The following is a 10,976-nucleotide window of genomic DNA, read 5'->3' on the forward strand; positions in this document are numbered from 1 at the left end:
ACTGAGACTAATGATTCGGCCAATTTTCATAAAATAGGGCTCAATGAATTATTCTCGACAATAATCGCTCAAAACATAAGTTATATGGCCTCTTATTTTGCCAAAGTAGATTCTCAAAAAATTGATTGTAAATGTTAAGCATGGAACATCAAATCACCTAAGCTAAGCATGACCCATCTAATCAAATAACACCCAATATAATCAAATCATATTTCAATTAATTTTTAATGCAAAAGTCTTAAAAAGAATTAATTAAATTACCCATATATGAAGCTCGGCCTCTTCCGTCGTCCCAGTGTTGGGTTTTAGCTCATCATCGCAAACATACTCTCAAAATATTTAATTATGGCTCCAAAATGGTTTACAATGGTGAGAAATGGAGAAAATCGGGAAACTGCAACGTTTATAAGCGTTACAGACTCCACTATTACAGAACGATAAAAAGGAAGTGTTGTGAATAACTGCTGCAAATGGAGGCAAACTACGACAGTTATTAAACGACTGTCTTGGCAAGTCCGTTCTTCATGTTCTTCATCTTCATCACGAACAGCAGCAGCAACAGAGAGAATTCGTGATTCTTCCTCTGCAGCTTCCTCTCTTCTCCTCCCAACTCTCGACCGCCTCTCTCTCTTCAATTGTACGTGTATTTATAGTGAATTGAGGCCAAAAATCCGACCATTGATTGCGTATATACTCTCTTTAATTCGATTATTCCTCGCTGCCAAAAATAGAGAATAATTGCCATTTAAAGAATTTTCTCACGTCAACTTGCTTCCTGCACGCTCCAATTCGACTTATTCACGCCTCAACACTCTTCCAACGCCAGCAGAACTCCCCCATGCACACAAGAACTTCAATTTGCTCGTGTTACAGTACACGTGCTCTGTTTTGGGTGTGTGAATCATACCGAAAATTCCAGACAAATTTGATCGATCATGTCACCCATAATATGTTCCTTAACCTATATCACATCTCTATACCAAATTTCAGCCATTGAATCGACCCATAACCCCTTCATTTTGACGATCGAAATTCTGCCAGAACTGTTTAGAAATTTCCCGCCAAAATCGTTTTTTGAATTTTTGAATTTGAGAAGAAGGTGCCCCTTATCCAGAGTGCTTGGGTGTGAATAGTAATTTGGGTGGAAATAGTAATTTTTCTGGGTTCCTCCGGGACATTTCTGGGGTGTTTCCGGTACATTTCTGGGGTGTAAAACACTACTTTTCGAGCTCATTTGGCCGCAAAGGCTTATTTCTCTAAAAACATCTACAAAAACACAAAATAACACAATAAGTAATTAATCGAGTCTAACAATACAGAATATTGAGAACAAAATAGACACATAAATGCGTCTATCAAAGGTGTACCAGAGGTGTACCAGAGGTGTACCCACAAAACCTTTACTCCATACCCTAGCTATTTATGTCGAACCTTGGAAGGCACTAAAGAATCTCCTTGGTTGGCTTACTTATTGATTATGGGAGGAAGAACCCTGATGCGAAATTCCAATTGTTGTACACGAGTTTGCACTCAAGCATACTAAAATTCATATAAAGTGACAGAGCTCTACTCAGATAGTTGCACTATGGACATCGTATTCGGAGTCAAACTAATCATATGGATTGAAAAAGGAGATGGAAATAGAAAAATGTAGATGGTTTTGATGTTAACCAAATAATCGATGTTTCACATATCTGTCTGAAGGCCACTGCCAGAATGAACCTATCCTAATGGACTGAGATACCGGTCTGACTAATATCAACACAACTGGCATATACAAGGGAACCAGTGGTCAATAACTTAAATCTAGATCAACAAACTGGCAAATACAAGGGAACCAGCAGTTGACTACACAAAACAATAACAATTTTTTTTTTTAACTTAACGGCATGAATAGATCTTTTTGATCCAAGCGCATGCTTCTTGTCAGCAGATTACACGATAGTTCCCATGGGTCCTGCATTCCACGCTTGCTTAGGCGGCGGAAACAGGGAGAACACACGCATATTGCTATCCAAGTGTTAATACTTATTCCGATTGGTCTAACTGGTCCGGTCTTTTTTTTTTTTTTAGTAACTCAGTCACTCTAATTCATCCTAGCAGTGGTAACAACTTGAATCGTGTGCCCCACCTAATCACTTACAGAAACATAGTTTAAAATGAAAAATTAAAATAAAAAAAGAAATGAAAAGGACTCAACGAGATATGGTGCAACTATCATGTTATTTCTAACACATGAGCTCTGTGCTTTTATGAATAGACTGTATAGATGTTTCCATCTAATCAGATTGGTTCCTCAACTCCTACAACCAAGATGCTTCCATCCACTTAGATTAGTTAGTGCCATCCTGAATACGCATAAATTTCTAGGATCTGGAGTTTATTTATTGCAACTAAAAGCTAACAAAAAGTTTCTTCCCCACCCCCAAACTTAAATCTAACATTGTCCTCAATGTTCTAAAGATGAAACTAAAAGCATGAACAAGGAGAAACTGTTACCATTTGAAGCGAAAGAGTTAAGGAAATATATTACCGTGTTGCATTAGCATGGGATACCTCCCAAGAAGTTCTAAGTTTAAAGTATTCAGCCAGACTTAGGAAAGGATTAGTCAACTCGAACCATAAAGTAACAGTCGAAATAACTGTGGGTCTTCAAAACTAAATAGAGCTGACCAAAGGAAACTGTAATGAACCAAGAAAGTGAACAAGACTAGCATGCCCTTACTTAGTTTCCTGATTAAGAAATTTATATCTAATTGTGGTTCAGGTTCAGGTTCTACGAAAGGGTCTAAATAAAAAATTTTCATTGGCTGCGTTTCTTCATAGGTGGGATCCGAATCATTAGGTCCTAGAGTCTGGAAAAACTCAAATATGATCTTAGAAGCGCACAATAATAACCTAAATAACTGAGGCTCCTCTAAGTCAATAAGATTTGACTTACATAATTGACCACAATGAGAGTAGTGGTCATTCTTAAGCAAATGTGTCGATTCTAATTTCCTAAAGCATTTAGGTTTAGTCTCACAACTTAATATTCGACACATTTGGAATATAAACGTTCCCACAGTTGGAAGAAAACTATTTGGTGGGAAAACAAAGTCAATCTGGGGATCATAGCCTGGGCAAACCACATCAACCAGAGGATGGGTTTCTAACGACTGAACTTCTTCCTGAACATCATTAGGTTCGGGAAAACGAGTATGAAGGTAATCTTGTAAAATTGTCGAGGCAGAGATATCAAGTCCTAAGTGAAGGGACTTTCTGAGAGTTAAAGGTAAGGCACTAGGAAGGTGATAATCACCCCCCAAACTTAAAGTTTTGGGTATCTCTAGATAGACTAGCTACAATTTCCCTAATTTCTAGGTCATCAAATTCCTGGAAATTGTCAATTGATTCTTCTAAGTCAGGTTCATCCTCACTCATCTCTACGAGTTCATCTTCTTCGTCTAAGACTATTGTTTCTAAATCGCTAGACTCTAAAACATTATTCTCAGAATAAACTCATTGCTCTAAATCATTATTGGCTTTGTAAACAGGAAATACTACATCGTCTAAAACGAGGGTATCTCTAGTCAAATCCTCGTCCTTTTGAATAGGTGAATAATTATTAAAATTATTTGGATTTGAACTAGAAATAATATTATCATTGTAAAGCTCAATTGGAGTAACCATTTCCTGATCACCATGCCTACATATTTCATGTTCTTCATCGATACTATCCTCATCATAATCATTATTATAATAACATGAAAAAGATCGAACCTCATCAAAACAAGTAGTGCTACCGATTCTAACCTTGTCATCTTGATTATGAAAATAAATATCCTCATTTTTAAGGGTATTATTGGAAACACTATATTGGAAAGTAAGATTATTTCGAGAAAGTCTTTCGTTCGTCTCAGCCATCAGCTTGAGGGATTCCTCTATAGAAATTTCACTCATTATTGTAGTTCTTTCGGCTAGAATTACACTATTCATCTCAGCTAACTTACGCGTCGACTCAGCTAACTCCCTGAGGGACTCTTCTAAAGGAGGAATAGGAACAGAGGGATCATAAAAAGGACTACTTTTCAATAGTTTGATTGTATCCTCTAGAGACGAAGAACTAGTAATATAATCTTCTTGCTCGTAAGACTGATGCATGTGTGGATAGTAATTGGGCTCACCAGGGTATGACCCATATCCTTCCAAATGATGGCGTTCCCAACCACTATTCCCAACATGGTCATAGAAAGGATGATGTCCATATTCAAATTCAGGTCGATAATCATTGTATTGGCTTCTATCATACCAGTTCGACATTCTTAATTGCAAGGGAATTCTACACAATCACAAACAAGGCTGACTCGACCAAATCAAACCTATAAAATATAGAAAACAACAATCATGATGGCTCCACTTAGATTGTTTATAGACCAGCTTCTAATCCTTCAAAAGGGAATTCGTTACAATTTAAGCAAACCCCTCTGGAATCAATCCGAGTCAAAGTAAGTTGAATTGAGGCGAGGGAAGCTCAGTGGAGCTTTGATACCCAAGGCCTCACCGCTATCACAAGGCGGCGCAGTCACGCATTCAACTCACAGAAACCATCATGAACTTCGAAGTATGCTAAAAAGAGTAACCAATATTTTTCGAAAGATTTTCCTACCAAGCTCGTTACCCTATCGGTCTCGTTCTAATCAAATTTTAAGCTTGGGTTCGCGTTAGGTTTCGTTTTCCTAAGGAGGGCAATAAGGGAGCGGTGATTAAATCCGAACCCTTATCTTGTATTGTCCAGGCCTTGCCCTTTACTAGGAATTTAAAAACAGTCCAAATTCGTCCTCAATCAATGAATCACCTTAAGGAATACAGTAACTCGCTTACAGGAGATTCGCGAGTGTTTCGATGGACTTACCTCCCGTACCAGACGGGGGATGAACCGTTGAAGTCGATTCAGGCCACGACTCCTATGTCATGTACGAACCCGAGGGGCCGAGACGATATAGTAATCGTCGTCCTTCCCTGCACACAGTTTATATATAATTTTTTTATATATATATAACCCTTCCGTAGGGTTTAAAAAAACATAAATAAAAATAATGTCCAAAGTCCAGAATAAAGTCCAAATAAAAAAAAAATCCAAAAATTACAAAAATTATGACAAACAAAGCCTATTTACAAATTCTAAAAAAAAATAAAAGCTATATACAAAAAAATAATAATAATAAAAATTAAATCCTAAAACAACATATTATGTCTTTTTTTTCTTCTCTTTTAGCTTTTAGCTTTAAGCTTTTTGTTCCCAAGTCCTTAGTATTCCACTTCGAACCTGTAAATCAAAGACACAAAAAGAAACGTAAAAAGGAACAAATAATAGTAAAAAAAAAAACATAAAAACAAATCTATAAACAAGTCCGCGTCGGGGGCGCCATTTTGTTGTAGTTTTGAAAGTGGTAGTAAAAGTTCGTTGCTCGGACTTGTAAAGATTAAAGTTTTCTAAAATAATAAATAAATGATTTTATACAAAAATTTATTAACAAAATGAAGAGATACTAGGACGCAGGATTTCACACTTTTTCATATTCTTGTGGTTTAGTCATTAACTCTAGACAATATAGCTCAGACAAAAAAAGTTGTGACTCTAATTCTTTGCCAAAACTAGATTTCATAAAACATTATATGTAAGTCGTAAGCATGACGCATCAAAAGTAAATTAAACCAAGCATGCGACATCAGACAAAATAACAAATAATTAATAGAAATCATTAAACAAGTAAATCTATGCAAAGTCATATAAAGAATTAATTCATTTACCACAATCGTGAAAAGTTGCTTCCTCCGTTGTCCCATTGATGGGTTCTAGCTCCGCATATTGGAAAACGCTCAAAAGTTGATTTTATTGCTCAAAGGAGGTGTACACATGATGAAAAGGAGAAAATAATGAAAATCGGGTGTTTGCAACGTTTTTAATTGTTGCAAACACCGTTACAAAGAATGATACTTGAAAAGTGTTGTAGTATACGGAATACTACGACCCACAACTGCCTGTCGTTTCCACTGTAGCATGAACGACTGCCTCTGTTGGTGCTTTGTTCTTCGTGTTCTCCTTTAATGGCAGCAGCAGAGACAAGCTCTGCAATGAAAAGTCCAGTCCAATGAAAAGTCTCTTAAAAAAATAATAATAATTCTCTCTCTCTTTTTTTTTTCACTCTTTTTTTCTTTTTTTTTTTGCTTTGTCTTTTTTCCTTCTCTTTTAGCTTTAAGCTTTCATTCCAAGGTCATTAGTATCCAACTTCAAACCTGTAATACAAAGACACAACCAAAGAGACGTAAAAAGAACAAATGGAATAATAAAAATAATAAAAATCTAAAAATTCTACCTAAGCACAAATCCGCGTCGGCGGCGCCAAAATGATTAATGATTTTTGATGGGTTGTAGTAATGAGGTTCAAACACTCGGACTTGTGAAGGATAATTTTTTAGACTTAATAAAAAAGATAAATATATACAATAAAATATTAACAATGGTGAGAGGTACTGGGACTAATGATTCGGCCAATCTTCATAAAATAGGGCTCAATGAATTATTCTCGACAATAATCGCTCAAAACATAAGTTATATGGACTCTTATTTTGCCAAAGTAGATTCTCAAAAAGTTGATTGTAAATGTTAAAAATGGAACATCAAATCACCTAAGCTAAGCATGAGCCATCTAATCAAATAACACCCAATTTAATCAAATCATATTTCAATTAATTTTTAATGCAAAAGTCTTAAAAAGAATTAATTAAATTACCCATATATGAAACTCGGCCTCCTCCGTCGTCCCAGTGTTGGGTTTTAGCTTATCATCGCAAACATACTCTCAAAATATTTAATTATGGCTCAAAAATGGTTTACAATGGTGAAAAATGGAGAAAATAGGGAAACTGCAACGTTTATAAGCGTTACAGACTCCACTATTACAGAACGATAAAAAGGAAGTGTTGTGAATAACTGCTGCAAATGGAGGAAAACTACGACAGTTATTAAACGACTGTCTTGGCAAGTCCGTTCTTCATGTTCTTCATCTTCATCACGAACAGCAGCAACAACAGAGAGAATTCGTGATTCTTCCTCTGCAGCTTCCTCTCTTCTCCTCCCAACTCTCGACCACCTCTCTCACTTCAATTGTACGTGTATTTATAGTGAATTGAGGCCAAAAATCCGACCATTGATTGCGTATATACTCTCTTTAATTCGATTATTCCTCACTGCCAAAAATAGAGAATAATTGCCATTTAAAGAATTTTCTCACGTCAACTTGCTTCCTGCACGCTCCAATTCGACTTATTCACGCCTCAACACTCTTCCAACGCCAGCAGAACTCCCCCATGCACACAAGAACTTCAATTTTGCTCGTGTTACAGTACACGTGCTCTGTTTTGGGTGTGTGAATCATACCGAAAATTCCAGCCAAATTTGATCGATCATGTCACCCATAATATGTTCCTTAACCTATATCACATCTCTATACCAAATTTCAGCCATTGAATCGACCCATAACCCCTTCATTTTGACGATCGAAATTCTGCCAGAACTGTTTAGAAACTTCCCGCCAAAATCGTTTTTTGAATTTTTGAATTTGGGAAGAAGGTGCCCCTTGTCTAGAGTGTTGGGGTGCGAATAGTAATTTGGGTGGAAATAGTAATTTTTCTGGGTTCCTCCGGGACATTTCTGGGGTGTTTTCGGTACATTTCTGGGGTGTAAAACACTGCTTTTCGAGCTCATTTCGCCGAAAAGGCTTATATCTCTAAAAACATCTACAAAAACACAAAATAACACAATAAGTACTTAATCGAGTCTAACAATACATAATATTGAGAACAAAATAGACACATAAATGCGTCTATCAACCATAACCTTCAAAAGTTTCGCGTTCCCAATCACTATTCACACTATGGTCATAAAAAGGATAATGTCCAAGATGCTCAGTCGGATACTCATTGTATTGGCTATTATAATACCAGTTCGACATCCTAATCGCAAGGGAATTCTACACAATCACAAACAAAGCTGACTCGACCAAATCAAACCTAAAAAATCTAGCAAACAACAAGCATGATGGTTCCACTTAGATTGTTTCTATACCAGCTTCTAATCCTTCGAAAGGGAATTCGTTACAATTTAAGCAAACCCCTCTGGAATCAATCCAAGTCAAAGTAAGTTGAATTGAGGCGAGGGAAGCTCAGTGGAGATTTGATACCCAAGGCCTCACCGCTATCAGAAGGCGGCGCAGTCACGCATTCAATTCACAGAAACCGTCATGAACTTCGAAGTATGCTAAAAGAGTAACCAATATTTTTCGAACGACTTTCCTACTAAGCTCGTTACCCTATAGGTCTTGTTCTATTCCAAATTTTAAAGCTTAGGTTCGCGTTTGGTTTCGTTTTCCTAAGGCGGGCAAGAAGAGAACGGTGATGAAATCCGAACCCTTATCTTGTATGGCCAGTCCTTTCCCTTTACTAGGAATTTAAAACTACCGTTTTCAGTTCCTCAACATATATGCAAAGTAAGGAATACAGTAACTCGCTGACAGGGGATTCGCGAGTGTTTCGACAGACTTACCTCCCGTCCAGACGGGGGATGAACCGTTGTCGTCGACTCGGGACACAACTCCTATGTTGTGTACGAACCCGAGGGGCCGAGGTGATATCGTAATCACCGTCCTTCTCTGCAAACAGTTTAATATTTAATCTACCCTTCCGTAGGGTTTAAAAAAAAATTAATGTCCAAATATCCAAAGTCCAAAAGAAAAGTCCAAAAAAATAAAGTGCAAAAAGAAAAAGAAAAATACAAAATAAAAAGAATTCCTAATACAATCTAATAAAATAACACTCTCTTTTTTTTTCTCCTTTTCTATAAAAAAAAAATAATTCTTCTTCTATAGCTCCTTTCGCTTTGCCTTTTACTTCAAGTCTTTAAATATTCGCCAAAAGCTTTGGCAAAAATTTCTTTCGCTCCAAATTCCCAAAATCTAAAAGGAAAAGACAAAAACCCAAAAACGTAAAGAAGAACGAAAAAAACTAAAAAAAAAATAAATCTAAAAACTCTATCCTAAAGACAAGTCCGCGTCGGCGGCGCCAAAATAATATTGTTTTTGATTGTTGTTATAGTAATGAGGTTCAAACTCTCGGACTTGTGAAGATTAAATTTAAAGATTTAATAAAATTATATACAAAAATATTAACAAAGTGGGTGAGAGGTATGAGAAAACAACCAAAACATTGATTCCACTATTACACATGAATTAATGATGCTAAATAATCCAAAACTCTAATTATCTTTTAAGTCTTTTATATCTTAACTCACTAATAATCAAGAAAATTCTCAAACATCAATTGTATCCCTTAAGCATAGATTATCTAAACAAAGCATAAACTATCTAATTGAATCACAACTGATTAGGAAAATTACGCAAACAATTTAAAACTCTGCAAAAGCAGTGATTGAGTGAATTATAATTAAATATTAGAGAAAATAAAATAGTTACCAATTATTCATGCGTAAATAGCTTCCTCATTGCCTTGGTTGTGGGAGAATTAGCCGCTCATCATGATAAAAACAAGCTCAAAATATTTATTTATTGCTCAAATGGTGTTTACAATGAAGAGAAGAAGAGAAAATGGTGTAAACACCTAATGTGCGACCCACAGGAAGCGTCACAAAAGAACGATAAAAGAGAAGTGCTATTGTCGCTGTGGTTCTAAGACCCACACCTATGACCCACGCTGACCTGTCGTTGTCACTGTTGAAGAACGACGATTCCTGGACGTACGTTCTTCATGTTCTTCGCGTTCTTCAGCAGCAGCAGCAGGAACCGAGTTTCTGCAACTCGTGATTTCTGCTTCCTGAGCTCTCCTCTCAACCCCAAACTCTCGACCTCCTTCTCTGACTCTCGAGAATCCTTTTTATACCCAACAACCTCATAAAATCTTGCTCAATCACTCCAAATATTCTCCCATTACTCGACAGTAAACGATATATTTTCTTTCCTTTTTTTTATCTCGATCACGTATCTGCAGCTGTCAATTACGTGAAAACTATCCTTGTTTATCTTTGTCACGCTCCAACAAGTCATTCAAGACATTACACATCATCAGAACACGTACAAATTCTTCCATAACCCGTGGATATCTTCTCCCTGTACGTGTTTTCCCTGTTTGCAACTCGTGGATTGCCTAGCCGATTCTAGCTAATTCTGATTGAACCAAAATCCCACAACGTGTTTGCTAGGCCATATCACAACTTCCTACCAAAAATCTTCCATTGAATCTCCCTAAACACGTTCAAAACTTCGATCAAAAAAAATCTGCCAGTGAAGAAGGAAATTTTCCCGCCAAAAATAAAATTTGAATTTTAGAAGGAATCAACATTCAGAAGGAATCAACATTCGAAGATGGTCGTACCCTTGCAGACTACAACATTCAGAAGGAATCAACCCTTCACCTTGTTCTTCGTCTGCGTGGTAGTATGCAGATTTTTGTGAAGACCCTTACTGGAAAAACCATTACCCTTGAAGTTGAAATCTCTGATACAATTGATAATGTGAAGGATAAAATTCAAGACAAAGAGGTAATTCCTCCAGATCAGCAGAGATAGATTTTTGCGGGGAAACAGCTTGAAGATGGCCGTACTCTGGCTGATTACAATATCCAGAAGGAGTCTACACTCCACTTGGTGTTGCGTCTCAGGGGAGCAATGCAGATTTTTGTTAAGACCTTTACTGGAAATATGATCACATTGGAGGTCGAGAGTTCTGATACCATTGACAATGTGAAACAAAGATCCAATATAAGGAGGGAATTCCACCTGATCAGCAGAGGTTGATTTTCGCAGGAAAGCAATTGGAAGACGGAAGGACCCTTGATGATTATAACATTCAGAAGGAATCCACTCTTCACCTTGTCCTCCGTCTTCGCGGTGGTAATTATTGAGAGGATGTTGGTGTCTGTGG

General features: G+C 36.9%; 1 pseudogene; it reads left to right on the forward strand.

Moving 5' to 3' along the window:
- The first annotated feature begins 345 nt into the window (after positions 1 to 345).
- On the forward strand, positions 346 to 10,976 carry LOC113290333 (annotated as a pseudogene).

Source organism: Papaver somniferum, chromosome 6 (genome assembly GCF_003573695.1).
Source record: "Papaver somniferum cultivar HN1 chromosome 6, ASM357369v1, whole genome shotgun sequence".
Classification (NCBI taxonomy): domain Eukaryota; kingdom Viridiplantae; phylum Streptophyta; class Magnoliopsida; order Ranunculales; family Papaveraceae; genus Papaver; species Papaver somniferum.